Source organism: Nymphalis io, chromosome 7, assembly GCF_905147045.1.
Source record: "Nymphalis io chromosome 7, ilAglIoxx1.1, whole genome shotgun sequence".
NCBI lineage: Eukaryota > Metazoa > Arthropoda > Insecta > Lepidoptera > Nymphalidae > Nymphalis > Nymphalis io.
The window spans coordinates 2,228,411-2,246,328 of NC_065894.1; the positions used below are offsets into that span (position 1 = coordinate 2,228,411).

The 17,918-nt window shown below is 32.8% G+C and overlaps 1 protein-coding gene across 2 annotated transcripts in view; it reads left to right on the plus strand.

The window, feature by feature from the left end:
• The window catches only part of LOC126769413 (connectin-like), a 136,684-nt gene that overhangs the window by 35,528 nt on the left and 83,238 nt on the right, over positions 1-17,918 (plus strand). Inside the window, exon 2 of one of the 2 annotated variants that reach the window (XM_050488174.1) lies at positions 16,642-16,693. The exons of the other annotated variant lie outside the window; for it this stretch is intronic. The gene's annotated coding sequence lies outside the window, so the exon portion shown is untranslated. The remainder of the gene's footprint in view (positions 1-16,641; positions 16,694-17,918) is intronic. 2 annotated transcript variants of the gene reach the window in all.

Here is a 17,918-nt window from a genome sequence, read left to right on the forward strand (position 1 = left end):
TGTTTTTATAAATTTGGCATACAACATAGGTAAATTCAAACATCAGATGAACAGACGACAAATGAGAAAAATATAAACAGATATAACCTTTTTATGTAAACACGGCTTAATTATATTAAAAAGTGTTAAAATTATCAACAATAATAACTGAAGAGGAATGTTAAACAAAAACTTAATACAATACCGACTTTATCGAAGTATCAGTATCGAATGAACTGACGAGTAGCCCAACTTTCAGTCAAACTAATTATATCATTATATATTATAAAAACCGCCCTGCGTCTCTGATCGCAAAAATTCAAAAATAGAACGGATTTTTTTTACGAATTTCACCAATGGATTAATGTGTATAATTCATTAAGGGTTTGTGTAAATTGACTGAAATACGACGATGATTTCTGAAGATGTTAGAAAAAATCATGCTAAATATGAGCTTCACCAGCGTGTGTTTCGTAAACCAATTGAGTTATAATTATGTTTTACGATATAAACAAATTATAGTAGACTATCGATACTCCGATGGAAAATTCAAATATAAATTAAACTTAAAACGGTACCAGAAATATCAGACGCACAAACGTAAAAAGAAAAATAAATTCAACGAAAATTTGATAAAATTCTTATCATAGTCACAAATGTTGCAGAACGTAAGAACATGCCGTATAATATTTTTTCAACATATTCTCAACAATAAGCAAAGCTAAATAGAATCAGATTCACCGCAACGAAAGATCCGTTTTCTCATTTGCAAACATGTCGGAGCCAGTTATGAATTTGATATGGTATTATTGTATAAATTTTATACGTAGAAATCTTATATAAATGCTATTAACATTTTGCCTTGAAATTAAAAAATATGCTTGCTAGTGCTCATTTTTACCCATAGAAATAAGCATTATAAGTGGGAGCTAATTCTTGCCTCGTCAATGTACTGCCGACAATGTCATTGAAAACGTAATGTCTTCTGTGCCTTATAACGCTAGTTCAATCACCCTTTTCAATTTTATTAACTGAAGCACTTCAGTAAGTTCAGTACTTAATGATATTGATGTTTATATCTAAATATTTTTTTTACGTTTCTGCAAATACTTTTGAAACGATTTATCTCATATTTCACCAATCTTTGGCATCAATGCTCCAGTTTTGATTTTGGCTTAGGAAAAAAATGCATGTGGACTATGAGGGTTTCTAATGACGTTCGTATCGTATGTCTCTGGACACTGACATAGCTTTATGCGTAAAATGTTTAGTTTATTGTTCCATTAAAATACAATTAGTGGTTGTCATTTGTTCTCCCCTAACTATTAAATTCCCATTTGACGCTCACAGAGACAACATTCAAATAATCTTTATATATTTATGTAAAAATGTATGAGCTAAATTTTAATTGAATTAATAATGTTTTATAAATTAATTACATGTTATGTATTTAATTTAGCTGTAAGAAAATCTTATTATTTTCAAGATATGTGAGACGAAATAAACTTATACAAACATACTTACGTATACAACATACGTACGTACACACGTACACGTCAACCACCTAAACACTCAATTATTGTTTATTACTCACTTAAATTATAACATTTCAAGGAGTAATGAAGTGAGTTCTTAGAGAAATAAAAATAACATTAAGGGCTTCTTATAGAAGGTAACAAGACAGTGAAGATTGAATTAGTGAAGCTGAACTCCGGTTAGTTCCAAGGATTTCCTCTGCGTTTCTACTTCCGCCAAGTTTGACTTGTTTTCGTTGTAGGGATTACTTTGGTCGTTGGAAACGTAATGCATACTTATGTGCTTTAGAAACAGGACTGGTCCAGTGACTCACCTTTTTCATTTATGTACCCTTAGTATTAACAATAAGTGTCACGTTTGCGTTAACAAAAAATTTTATAAGAAATGTTTCATATAATTTCTTTAATTGGTATTGCACGTTTCTCCGTATTAATTAGTTTGCGTAAAAACTCGCACTTGAAATAGTGAATAAACAGCGGGTCATGGCCTACAAGTAATACTTCATTCTCTTAAAATATATATTTTTTAAGGTTTTCTTTTATTATTTCATTCATCGTTTAATATTAAAAGTGGCAATAATTAAAAGATAACACACACACACATAAATAGGGACACGGATATAAAGATTATAAGATAAGATAGACAAAAACAATAATACAGTCAGTGTTGTCCCAATTTTGTGGTAAAATAATTATAATAATTGCATCATTTTTCCGTCATGGCATACGATTATGTTTTACCGCCAAAGCGCGCCTTGACTTTATTTGTTGCTCCTATTTCTGCGATCTTATGCGACTACGATTTATGCGATCATAGAAATTCATTTGATGAATTATGATGATAATGAATGAGTGATGTTATTCTGCTTAGCCGTATATTTGGGAAGGTCGACCAAGTTTTTACGTCACAGATGCCCTTAAAATCACCGATCCCTTACATAATATATTCAGTTCACTTTGTGTATATATCCTTTGTATTTGTTACAGCTTCGGTTAGTTTAGTTTTCATTGTTTTGAATACTAAGTTATGCAAATGGAGACCGGTTAGTTTCTTGCCGGTTCTTCTTGATAGAATTTGCATTTCGAAACGGTGGTGGCATTTAATTTTAAGTTGTAACGTCATGACAATTTATAAAACTTTTATGAGCCTACTTAAATCAAACTTTTTTTTGAGTTATTTGAACATTTTGTTATTGAACAAGATTTCAAAATAATTGTTTTTATAATTTAAATAAATAAATATTTTGATTTATTATTATTATATTATTTTGTTGAAAATAAATATTATAATACCACAAAAATGAACTTCTATTGAAACCTCAATTTGCTTCATATTTTATACTAACGGGTGCCACCTTTAAGATTTATACTTAAAATGTTCTGTTGCTCTTTTTTATACCATACTCGTTTTTTGATAAATATATTCAATGCACACACACTGATTTATTATATATATATATATATATATATATATATTCGAAACTCAGCAGACGTTGTCCTGTCTGAGTATATACCAATTAAAATTAACGATCGATTCAACAATATAGAATTTATTTCGCTGCGTTTTGGATTCAATGACGTAGATCATAATATGCCTTTTATCTTGTATAAAATGGGCCTGGCCTGGCCTGGGCCTCACACTGGATGGTCGCTGGGGCTTCGAGGAGCACTTCGAGCGCCTAGCCCCCCGGATTGAGAAGGTAGCGGGTGCCATGCACAGAGTGCTGCCTAATCTCGGGGAACCGAGGGAGGAAGTTCGCCGTCTCTATGCTGGTGTCGTGCGATCGATGGCCCTCTACGGGGCGCCCGTTTGGTCTCACAGACTATCGGGCGTCCGCCGATGCAGGACTAAGATCCAAAGTTCGCAGCGGTGAGTGGCCACCCGCATAGTGCGAGGATATCGCACGATATCCTACGAGGTGGCAACCATCCTAGCGCGCTTTCCGCCCTTGGATATTCTGGCGGATATGGATGCGAAGGTCTACCAACAGACCCGCATCCTCCGCCAGAACTGTGAAAGCTCGCCTACTTCGAGTGCGCTCGAGGCGTTGAAGCGGCAGGAACACCGGAGGGCTCTTGCGACGTGGCGCGACCGTCTCTGCGAAGAACGGTACACACGCAAACGCGTCGTTGGAGCGATCCTGCCAGCCTTCGAAGCCTGGATGAGGCGAAAGCGACGAGTCACCTTCCGACTTACGCAGGTAATGACCGGTCACGGTTGTTTTGGTTCTCCAAAAGGTATTCTTACCTGTGTAAGATCGGACGTGAATCGACGGCGATGTGTCACCACTGTAGCACGGACCGGGACACAGCTCAGCATACGTTGGAGGTGTGCCCCGTGTGGAGTGCGGAGAGGGAGATCCTGGTCCGTGAAGTCGGACAAGACCTGTCCCTGCGAGCAATCGTGTCGGCGATGCTTCGCAGGGAATCGGCGTGGAGGGCCGTAGCCTCCTTCTGTGAGACCGTCATGGTTCAGAAGGAGACGGCGGAGCGGGAACGGGAAAGGGCTGATCCTGCTCGGCGGAGACGACGACGTCGTCGTCTCGGCCCTCCCATATCCCAGACGCCCGGGGCTTAAAAGATAGGGCGTAACCCTGGGGCCGTGGATGCGTGAGTTGATGCGTGAGTGCGTGCCTCACGTGTCCAATTTCAGACGGCCCTGTGGAGGACGACAGCCGTGATGGCCTCGAACTGCCGTACGCAATAGCGAGGAGTGCAGGGGGGCGAGATTCGCCTCCTGATGAGAGTTCCGCCGAGCCACGAGTGGAGCAAAGCACGGGAGAGGCCGCGGATGTGTTATCCGTGCTGAGGACGGCCATCGCAGTGGTTTTAGTGGGTAAGAATCCCACATAACCCGGTTTCACCCCCATAGGACCCGGGTACCTTTCTGAAGGTTTCCACTGCGAGAAAAGAAAAAAAAATAAGAGCACGTGAATCTTAACCGATGATCGTGGGCTCATACCCGGGCAAGCACCAATGAAATTTAATGTGCTTAATTTGTGGTTATAATTCATCTCGTGCTTGACAGTAAAGAAATACATCGTGAGGAAATCTGCATGTGTCTAATTTTACTGAAATTCTACCACATGTGTATTCTACCAAACCGCATAGGAGTAGCGTGGTGGAATAAGCTCCAAATGCTTCTCCTCAAAAAGGGAGAGGAGGCGTCAGCCTAGCAGTGGGACAATTACAGGCTGTTATTTTAGTAGATAAAAATTATCCATTATATCGATTACTACTTGCTTAATACTTTTGTTGTTATAATACCATTTGATTTAAATTTAGATTGCGTTCTAAAATCGATACTTCAACATGAAATACACGTAAATTTAAAATGAAAATAAACTGAACAAGAATGTCTTATTGTCTTCTCTTTTTGGCAGCTCATTTTCTGTATCTATCTCTCTTGTTCTTTTATAACAGTTTTAATAAACAATTTAGGTTCTTCAAACAATTTCATATATTTGTTCGTCATCACCTTGCCCTTTCCAGATTATCCATATTATAAGTCATTTTTTTTTATAGAATAGGAAGGTGGACGAGCATATGGGCCACCTGATGGTAAGTGATCACCAAACGCCCTTAGACATTGGAATTGTCAACCATCGATTATAGCCAATGCGCCACCAACCTTGGGAACTAAGATTTTATGTCCCTTGTGCCTGTAATTACACTGGCTCACTCACCCTTCAAACCGGAACACAACAACCCAGACGAGCTTGCACAAAGCCCTACCACCAGTAGAATGTATTGTTTGTATGTGTTTTTCTCTTCCATTCATTTCTATATCTAATCATATAGCCAGTTACTCTCTTCCTGGAAATATCATCCACGCAGTTCATCTTCTTTCTCTTACAAATTTTGTTCTACCACATCATATAATATTAAAATATACGAGAATTAAAATTCAAAACTATAAACAATTTTGAAATCAAATAACTAAATTTATCAATTCAACGACAATGCGATAATCACAGTTTAGTGATCCTAAGAATTTTCCAGCGGAAAAACAAATATTGAAAAACAACTTTTAATATAAATTACAATTAATTTTATGTATTTATATGTCTGTAACCATTTAATTAGTCTTGTAATTATCACACACTGAAACGGTAAATTACAAACGCGTTTAAATTATTCAAACTTTGTATCGTTTGGTTTATATGAAGGTAGTTTAGTATTTTATATGGGAACTGACTTTTTAAGTGATAAATTGGTTATGTGACTATAAATTAAAGCTATATTGGCCAGCCCGCTGTGAATCAGCATGGTGGAATAAGTGCCGAATCGTTCTTCTTCACATGGGGTCTTTGTCTCGCTGTGGGCCATTAGCGATCTATGCCATTTTTATTACATACACTAGCTTTTAGTGGCGACTTTGTAAGCGTTTGTAATTTGTAATCTATTTTTTATATATTTTTTCTCATAGATTGTTTTTTTTTATCGTTCGTTCTATCTAAGTGCTAATGGTCTAGTGGTTAGAACAAAGGAATCTGAGCCAATATCAATGCTCAGCGGTAAAATTAAGGAAACCTCGTAAGGAAACTCGTATGTATCGGACGAAAATCACATCACACAAAATGTCACATGGTTACCCAACCCGCATTGGAAAAAACGTGGTTGATAAGTTTCACACCGTCTTAAGGAAAAGCGATTTTTTTAACGCTGGAAAAACGCAGTACGCGTTTTCCCCACGGGAAAAGTGGGGGGGGCATGTGGGGCTCGTCTCCAAGGCGCCGAATGCGCTCCGAACATCGGAATGCTATAATAGGCTTTTACTTTTTAATGTTATAGTGTTTTTAATTAATCAAAATCAATTAAGTACATAATTCATTAATAATTTTTAATATTAGTGTGAAGTAAATAACACATTATTAATAATATTTCTGATTATTTTAGTACCAACGACAGTCTTCATCACAATTTTTTTTTGTTTTAACCGCGATCATACATTTCATCTGCCGTGAACATGACTTGATAGCTAACTCAACCAATATAATCATACGCCCCATAACACACCCATACGCACACACATATAAGTATGTAATTAGTTTTCTTTTATATTATACAGTTAGTTCTACATAGTTTTTGTTCATTAACATCAAAATAATATGCCGTATGATTTTTAGTTTGTCTTAATATATATTTTTGATTAACTTACTTAATCTGTTTGTCCTTATTTTATAACTATTTATGATTGTACGTTTAATTATACACATATAGTTAAATTGTTAATTACTTCTTATAAATAAATACATATTATGAGCTGAGATTACTTGTATTTTTAAAACAAAATTCACATTTCATTGATAATAATAAGAAAACACGGAATATCTAGAAAACACTGGAAATTGCATAAAAAATTACTTTTAAACTTGCAATATAAAACATGAATTATTTATTAAGTACTCTCATTTGACAGCTTATCCTAGCGAGATAGTGTTGGGTGCGAATGAGCTAGCATCTTTTCGTCTCTCTTGTTTTGTACGAAGTGTGAAGAAGATAAAACGATATTGTTAGCTTCGGTATCTTAATAGTGAAATAGTTATAGTCGTAATTCCAATTATTTCAGACAAGAGGACAAGAAATGTTGAAAGTTTTTATAGAGTGGTAAATTTGGTCGCACAGTAGTTGCCCGGCCAAGCCGAGACAGCGAAATATAACTGTTTACTTGACATAAGCGACTGTACAATGCAATGTTATAAAGCTACGTAAAATAACGATAAGTGTCTACATACTATATAAAGCTTTAAGGTAAAAGATAGATCTATCTTTAATCGTCCTTCTTCTACGGATACAATTAGGTTTGCTCTTTAAATTTATATCATATAAATAATTTAATATGAATGTGTTAACCTTATCCCGGATAATAAATAACTAATATGCATTATATAAATCTAGTAAAGATGTGTTAATAACGTATTGATTCAAAATTTTAACGGTTGTGTTTATAAAATCCGTAATAAGCAGATGGTTTCGAGCATATTCCAGCACGCTTTACTGCACTGTACAGGCTACCTGAAAACCATCACAGTTGACGACAAAATGTATGAAATTACCAAAATTAAGCAGATATAAATGCAATGCTTACTGTATTTGGAATCGTGATATTTGGTTAAAATCCACGTATTTTATACACTAAGTGCGAGCTTTTTTGGAAAACAAATGAAAATATTTATTTATGATTAATATCGCTATTTTACCAAAATTAAATCACACTACTTTTCATAAATAATAATAATAATATCCTGAGACATTATTCACACACGGCGGATCTGATCTTGATCTGATGAGCTTTTTTTTTTCTCGCACTGGAAACCTTCAGAAAGGATCTTGATCTGATGAGCTTGTACCATGGAAACCAGACAACTGATATACTACATATACTATTTTTCTTTTGTAAATACATACTTATATAGATAATTACACCCACACTCGAGACAAACAGACATGTTCATGCACACAAATATCTGTTCTGGGTGGGAATCGAACCCACAACTTTCAGCGTGAAAGGAATATAACAACCACTCTAACCGGCTCGTCATAATGTGATTTCGAATGTGATTACCAGTCGTGTGTTGTGTTGTTTTGGGATGATCAATGTTTTTAAAGATTTATATGTAAGAACATAAATCGATAGCAAAACGATCCGTGGCCTTCCCACGGATTCGCACTCATCGACTTCACACTCGATTTGTCTAGAAGCTAAGTAGTTTTTGTTAGAATTAGACTGAGAGTAGTTTTTCGTTTTTGCTTTAGCTATTTTTTTATATTATTACACGATTCATTGCCTATATTTGTGTTGATAGCAAAAGTACGCAAAAAAAAAATCGATTTAAATAGATATTTTTATTTGTTGTAATATGGCTATCAATCTAGTCGAAAAGCTATTTACATTAAATACGGCCGTATTAAGAATACCAAAAAAGATTTTTTTTCTAGCTAAAACAATTCTAATTATATAAAATTCCTTGAATTGAACACACTAAAGGAACTTCGGTAGACGAAAACCTTTTAAATAAATTATTTACACAAAACACGAACAAAATCTTAGACTTTCAAACGAACAAATAATTATGGAAATGTTACTTAACAAACTTTGTTGTTTTGAATCAATCATATTAAAAGAGAATAATTTATTTAGGATTCTAATACAGAATTAATATTCAAAGATCATGTTACGTTTAGTCACGTATTAATGGTAGCATAGTATATATTTAGTATTTAAGTTGGAATATAAATGCAGGTTTTCTGAAGGTGTTTAAAAAAAGGCAAGGCATTGCGGTTAGGTATTGGCGTAGTATGCACTAGCGAGTTTTTAATCAATATTATTGTAGACACTAGAGAACCCTATTAATTAATTGTCTGTAGTGTCTAAAATTCCTTGCTTCAGAAACCATGTAAAGCCATTGTACTGCTCCCGATATCTCTCTAGCCCTGTCGGGCTGCTATATCATCTATATATACATCTATCTATCCAATTTCTAATCTTTCATTTACAGGTGTATCCGAAATGTAGTCTGGAGGACTTTATTATTATTCATTAAAAAGTTTTATTTCAGTATAATTGTATTCAAAGCTATCTAAAATCTTTTTGAATAATTCAGCAGTCGAAATTATACGTAACTTTGTTACTTAGGATGTTTTCACTAACTCAACAACATCTAATGTAATATTACAAAACGAGAATGTAATTAGAAATTAAATCCCGCGGCAGACGATCGTATTACTATTTAATGAAATTTTAGCTCAGTTATATGAGTGACGTAGACCTGTCGTAATGGGATATTATTTGAAATGAGACTCGGATATATTTTGTTCGTTATAATAAAACATTAGAATTGCTACCTCCGTGTACTTAAACGTAGCTAACATTTTACTTGAACAATTTAATTTGATTTACAAAATAAATTTATTTTTTATTTATGTGAATTACAAACAATTCTATTAGTAATTATGGCATACGTATATGGCATATGGGCAGTTTTGCCTGTGTTGAATTTAATTAATTCATATTAAGAAGAAGTCGTAAGCTGTATGTTTTTTATATCAAAAGTCGCTTGTTTCATCGCGCCGAGTGTAAAATAATTATCAAAAATTTTAGTAAGACGTGATTGATTAAATTATATTGCGTAAAAATATCAAATCTTTTATTTTTATTTCATATGAAATCTCACTCAGTATATAAACGGCTTAGGTTTTAATGATAGCAAGAAGAAGAAAGAATCCTATGAAGTTCTGAATTCTTTATATTTTTTTATATGGATTTTATATTGTGTTGTCGTGGTTGATGGATGCGGACTGCCCAAGATCGGGATGGTTGGCGTTCTATGGGGGAGGCTTTCGTCCAGCAGTGGACGGAAAAAGGCTGAAAAAAAAAATATTATTATATATTTTTTTTATATATATATATATATATTGGTTGAACGGCATAGAATGTAATTTATTATAAAGTAACGTATAGTAACAGCCTGTGAACCACTGCTGAGCTAAGACTTCCTCCCCTTTTTTTGAGGAGATGTTTTAGAGCTTATTCCACCACGCTGCTCTTGAAATTTATTCAAAGCTTATCTCAAGCTGAGCGAGGGAAACAGTAGTTTATTGTAACAGTTTAAAAATGTGATTTTCCTTCAAACAATGCCTGAATAGGCATCTTGCGGGCTGACAAGGCAAGGGCGGCAAGTGCAGAATATTCTTCCCGACTGTACTAGCCATTGTCGCGTTTGGACTCTACTACCACTCCATCAGGTGGAGTAGAATTATTTGCCTTCCCGGTAAATATAAAAAGGCCTACAATTTTTAAGTCTAATCAATAATCAAACGGATATAAAAACATCTAGTACTAGACTATTTGTAAGATGGTAAATTGGTCATCAATTATATAACATATCATGCGGATACACGGTTCCGATTTTATTATTGTAATAACCGAAGTCCCAAGGACAGGGAGAGTAATTCATAAAATTTATGCCAGAGTCGTAACGTATGGGGCCATCAAATTATTATGGAAGTAGCCGTTCCGTGCAAAGGTTTTACTGTTTGATTTCCGATGTGAAATTTACACGTGAGCTACTGACATAATAACCAATTTCGTACAAGGCAAATTGAACTCTATTATAATGCAATAAATGTCAATATGTTTTAAATGTAATAGTGAGTTGTGAGTTTCAAAGGAGTTTCCTTATTGAAGCTTGATACAAGAAGGTACATTTCAAAAGATGAAATGACGTATCTACTCGTATCTATGTATGTGAATTACGTTTTATTTCGTGAAATTTTAGTATTGTTCGTCATTTCGTGGAAATAACTTGTGTTTATTCTATTTTTCGTTTGATTCCTATAAAGAACTTTGTGATCTTAAATAAAAAAATAATTGTCCTCCTAACCTTGGATCATTTGTATTGTATGTTGTATTGTATTTTATATAACAAAAGTATGCCATTAAATTTCTAAAAAAAAAAATACATAAATAAATTTTAATTACATAAACTTAGTTCAAACCTGTAGAAATATCTCAAGAAAATGCGAAATCAATTGAATTTATTCAAACTTATACGACACAAAGTCAAATAAAATAAAAAAAGTTCAATCTTCATAAAACATAAAGAAAACAAACTCGAACAGCCAACTTTATAAGATAACGGAGATCATAGAAAAAAAGTAAAAACAAACTTTCTAAAAGTGTATTTCAATTTGATTTTCGTTACCTCAACAATATAAATCAACATGTATTAACGAAATAAATACAAATTTGTCGGAATTTGTTACAAATATATATAAGTGTACACAATAAATTTGGCTTTACTATTAGTATCAGATAACATTGCCTTTCTCTTTTTCATCACTCTCTTTCTCACAAGAACAAACTCTACTTTTTCATCAGTAATCTATTTATATCAATTGATTATAGTTATATCGTCACTATGATATTTATTTTCGTCATAATTTTATCTCATAGTCACATTTTTCCCAGGTAATAAAGTTTTACTTCGGTCGCGTGTTGACCAGAACTTTACTCATTTGCAATTCGCAGTCATAAGATTGTCTGTCGTTAAAAAGTTAGTCAGCAACAATCATTAATTGAAAGATAGAAAAAAAAAGCGGGTGGTGAAAACTGGTGCACATGACAACACTGAATATTAAAATCCTAAAAAAAATAAATAACGGAGTAAACATTACACTAAGAAGAGCTTAACTAAAGATTATATAAGGAACCGTTATTTATTCTGTTTCAAAAAGATGGTATGCACACATTTATGATCTCCTGGTACTTGAAACGTACTAAACGTTAAATATAGAAACGCTCCCTCACCCAGTAATTCTACGAAACAAAATCCCAATCTATAGAAATAATATTCATAAAATAAATTAAAATTTTAGAAAGGCTGACGGATAAATAAATATCAAGTAATAAGTCACAACCGGTTATATATATCATACTGCCTTTGTATATATATATATATATATATATATATATATATATATATAATTAAATACTAAATAAATATGTATATATCAATTAATTCGCCATGAATGTACCAATTGCGTGTTACAAGATAATTATTATAATATGCCACTTGTGCTTGTAATTAAACTAAGACACATACCGTTTACATCGGAACATAGAAATACAGAGTATTGAGGAAATAGAGCATTTGGCGGGCAAAATAAGTAGCAGCAACATAAATGACCACCAGTAAATTCACCTGTAAGCACCTGTTCCTTAAATTATCATTCAAAGAAAATCAGAGAAAAATTCTTAAGCGGACGTTGTAATAATGTCATTTTGTAAACGTTCCAGCAGCAGTTACATTTTATGATATAGAATACCCTGTAGGCTGGCATATGAGTACATAATGGGCCATTACACAGAATCCTCCCCCAAGATAGAAGACATTCAGGAACAAATTAGAAATAATAGGAAAAATTGTCATAAAATTCTCTTTATGAGTTTATTTCATAAGATTAGTTTTATTATCACCTACAAAATGAGGTATAAAACTGTTTTATTAATGTATTTTATTTGTATACGTTATCGTAATAAGTTTGTTCGACATTTAAATTTGTTTTTAATTAAATACATTTTAATCTACTAAAAGTATTAAAAACAACCGAACATGAAAATCAATTCTGGAATTCAAATTTTTTGAAAGTGGATCCAATTTGTAGTTATCACGAAAAATAAAATAATAAATAAATACTGTTTTATAAAAGTGTTAGATAGGATTTTTCGGATGATTTATTTATACAGATGGGTCTTTAGTGTGAAGTCACCTCTTTACTTTTATTTGTAGAAGCGTTTAAAATAATTTTAATAAGAATTCAAGCAGTGCGTTAACATAAAATAATCAGCGATAATGCAAGTTGCGATACAAATATTACTAAAAAATGACAATCAATTTTTTTAAGAAATACGATGATGATTTTGTCTTATTAGTAATATTAGCCAGATTATCAAAATCGATTGGCACGTTATTCAGTAATAAAACAAGATCCATGAAGAGTATAAATCTAATGGATTTTAATAGACTAAAGTTTGAATCGTTCAAATTTGATTAGCCGTTACTGTGTGTGTATTTGTGTGTGTGAATTAATTAATAGACAAAAGCACACACGTATGAATTCAAATACGCGTAATATACGTATACGTACGAAAGTATATATGTAATACGTGCGTGCGTACCGTGCACATGCGCACGGTACGCACGCACGTTTATTAGATATCAAAATATAATATTCCGTCATAATCTTATGCCACTAATAATAATCATAATGCCACTTTTAATCAAACTAAAATGAAATCGAAACTAAAGAATAATAAAAGTTTCCGAATGAAGACTTTGATAGGGTTTTTAAAACTTTTATATTTTCGTTTGACCAATCGTTCCGTTGAAATTTTTTAATTAAGCGCTGTGAGAATTTTTTTTTTCGATTTCCCCACTTTTATTCCTGTAATCTGTTTTTGGATGCTGGAATTTTTGTTAGTACCGACTTCAAATTTCGCTTCATCTTATACAATTAAAAGTAAGAAGCACTTATTGAAACTACTTTAATTAAAACGGGGAATGTTTTACCGAGACCAACACATAGACTGTTGTATTACAAATTGTGCAGTAAAAGTATGAATTAAATTATATACAAAGTCTATATTATGACTGCGTTTTTCGTTTTCGAATCATTTTATTATTATATTTTGATTTCATCATGTATCAGTTTTATTTATTTATTTATTTAATATTTGGGAAACAAACAGATATAAAATATAATCTAATTACATAATACAATTTAAATATCACATTATCCAGCGAAGTTTCCACCGATTGATGAAACATAAAATGCACTCAAATACTTTAACACAATAAGAGAAAAATTATTGGACAATATTAAAAATATATAATTAAGTTAATTTAAGATTGTTACAAATATTATCTTTAAATTTAATCAAAGATAAATGAAATATATCAATGTTCCCAAAAAGCTTATTATATTCGCGACAAGCTCTGATTATCTAATCTATCTATCTAATATATCTATCTGATGATCTAAAACAGTTAGCATTATGTGATGAATGACAAGTGGGAGTATAAAAACATAATGGTTGACGAGCGTTGGATCGTGGGCAGTTCAGAGACAACTTGCTAAGTAGAGTTGAGTTATTTAACGAATTATATTTAGACTTCATAATGACATACTATTAGGTCAATAGGCTATCGGAACGCAATTGCAATTATTTTAGAGTAATATTTTCTTGTATATTATTTTTTTTTGTTATGGTTATTCCAGAGTATTGTTTTAGGTAAGGTTAAGTTTTTACAGTGCCGTAATTTTTAGCGTTAATCAAAATAGCATAAAATGTAGTGTGTAAAATACAACTTGTATTTTAAATCTATAAAAAATAAATTATTATCACTATAATTTTTTTCGATATTTTGAATGCTGGTTTGACAAAATTAAAATAGTCGCTGAAAAAATACCCATAATTGTCGTGTATTTAGAATTAGAATAAAATGAGCTGTGACATCATTTTTCTGTTACGAGTATATAATTTTGTCGTATAATTTCTTCTCATATGTACCGACATCGTGTCATCATTATTATTTACATACACAAAGGTTTGCAACGTAATACCATGTTTTTATAATATTATATTATATTTAACTATATCTTAATGTGGACTGAATACGAACTTTAAGCTAAAAAATTTAGAACAGGTTTGATGCTAGTATTCAAATCTAGCGTATAATTTGCAGTTGCTTCCAAATTATCGAATGGTAATGTTCCCAAAATGCGCCAAAAACGTATTTATGTAATCACGTTAGAAATTATATTTAGATCTTCTCAACGGTAATATAAAAAACTGCAAAAAATACTGTGATTGTGTGTCTACAACGGTATTGCATTATAGTATAGTTCCTTAATTATACTTTTTGTAAATTGTCTCATTTTTTATTATTACTTTTTAATAAAGATATAATAACCATTCCTTATATCGTCAATGCTCCACCAACCTTGGGAACCAAGATTTAATTTCCCTTGTGCTCGTAGTTAAACCGGCTCACCCAATCAAACCGGAACACATCAATACTAAGTATTGCTATTTTGCGGTAGAATATCTGATGAGTGAGTGGTACCTACCCAGACGAGCCTGCATAAAGCCCTACCACCATCTAAACTTTACGTAAATTTAAATGAGTAAAGGTTGACGTTTGACAAAGAAAACGTCTGCTTTTACGTTCACACGAGCAAAGTTGCGAGTGTAACTTATCCTATCTAAACGCGTTTACACATTTTACACAAGCTTTTTCCTTACTATTTTGTAGACTTGTATTTTAGTGGCGTTAATGCGTTTCTAAAAAGTGCAAAACGTATATCAACGCTACCGCAGTGCGCTTATTCGAGAACCTCATAAGATACAGTTTTTGTTATATTTTGTATAGCGCGTTTCGCAGTGAGAACGAATGGGATACTAAGTAAAGTCAAAAACAGAGGACTTCCTTTAGAACGCTTTAATTATACGTTTTAAGACTTAGAATAAAATGGATAAATAATGATACGAAACCGGTATAAACTACAAAGCTTTGCTGGTTTCACGGCTAGCTGCAATTTAAATTAGATTACAATTAATTTGATTCTTTTTAATTTTTTTTTTGCTTTTGGATGTATTTTATTTTACATATTTATTTAATATAATTTTTGTTAAGAGCCGATGGTGGGTAGGTCGTAGATTATACCCAACGAAATATTAGAACGCTACCAACTTAAGTCACTTCTAATATGTTTTAAAATCAAGAATTGGTATTTGCACATTATTTTAATTTGAAGTCCAATATAACAAATACATTAAAAATATAAAACAAACGCTATTAATAAATAAACTTGACCACAAGCACTGGGTCTTTCAAACAGCACATACAAATCTTTATTCTTATATAGTATACCCTGTGATCGAACAGGTAGTAGAGCTTTGTGCAAGCTCGTCTGGGTACCACCCACTCATCAGATATTACACCGCAAAACAGCAGTACTTATTAATTGTTTTGTTCCGGTTTGAAGGATGAGTGAGCCAGTATAATTACAGGCACAAGGGACATAACATCTTAGTTCCCAAGGTTGGTGGCGCATTGGTGATGTAAGCGATGGTTATCATTTCTTACAATGTCAATGTCTATGGGCGTTGGTGACTACTTACCATCAGGTGGTCCACATGCTCGTCTAACTAACTTCCAGACTCCGGCCAGGAAATTATAATTTTTTAACAAAAAAAACGGCCTGCCCTATGCTTTGAACCCAGTACCTCGAGACCTGTGGCCTACACAGTTTTACATGCGTTAAACGTTACTGCTCCGCCTCCATGGGTTGAAGCGCGATGTTATAATTTAGTCTTGAATCTTTCTTAATAAATAGATTATCGAATAAAAAACTGTTTTTTCCAAGCCAGACTGATGGATTCTAAGATTATTGATATAATATTAATTGTTTAGTTCTATCAAAGTATGTAAACGAAGAGACATAAAACATATTTTGAGTTGTACAAGTATCATAAATTCATCAAAGTTAATGAATTTTTATAATCTGTCCCTTTCATATGATAATTCCTTTGGTCTTACTTTTGTCAATTTGATTTAAGGTATGAAAGAGAAAGACAACCCGAAGCTTTCCTACGCAAGAACGGAACAAGGGTATGTATATCCTTCGAGCCTCTTGTTTATATTTCAAAGTACTGCGTTCATCTTAGAATGTATTTCTTGGAACTTCTGTGTTCGAAACAATTTAATCAGCGTATATTTGAATTAAAATTCAGGAACATTTATTATGTAATATTATGTCTTAAAAAGTGATGTTTTCTTTTATTCAATAGCTTTCAATTTATATACTTTTCAATACGTATTCTGGTTTTTTAATCTTATCTCAAAGGTTATTGAAATAAACCAAAAATATACATTTTTCAGGGATGAAAATTAAGCAAGATAAACGTTTCAGTAATTATTTTCTTATCAAATCGATATTAAATTTTATTGCAAGAATATATACAAAAATCACTTTTTACAATTTTCATGTTGACAACCACGGTATCTAAGATTGCATATGTCACTATGCATTTATATATTTAAAATAGGTAGGTAAAGGTCACTGACCACCACCATCATATGGTAACACTATGACAACGGCACGGTCCATTAGCCATACTTTACATCGTCAATGCGCCACCAACCCTGGGAACCAATATGCTATTTCCCTTCGGCTTGTACCTACATTGGCTCATCCTTCAAACTGGAATTTAGTATTGCTTGATTGCAGTAGAATATATGATAAATAGGTGGTATTAACCTAGATGGGCTTGCACAAAGCCCTATGTACAATTTCTTAGTTAAATATGGTTTAACTAGAAAATTGTACATCCAATTTTTTTTTTGTATTAAAACATTTTATATTAAACAATAAAAATTTAATTTGAATAATTTTAAATTATGTTACTTAATATGAACGTAAATTACGTTTCACATCGATGGCAGCAAAGTATATACGGACATCTGCATTTTTGTGAAAATGCTTTTTTTACGAAAATAAGCTTATATTAACTTTATCTACAAGTCTTTTTTAAAGTTTTTTATTTTTTTTTTAAGTAATTACAATTTTCTGGTACGTAAATTTTATTGGCTATAAGCGATGGTTGTCATTTCTTACAATGCCAATGTCTAAGGGCGTTTGGTGACCACTTACCATCAGGTGGCCCATATGCTCGTCCACCTTCCTGTTCTATAAAAAAAAAATGAATACATTTACACTCGAATTTTAAAAAACGCTGCAGTAGAAACGGACATTTGAATTTGTTCGCCTTTACTTCGGAGTATTCACAGATGATTAAACCGCAAACAAAGACATCAGTCACTTATCACACTCTTG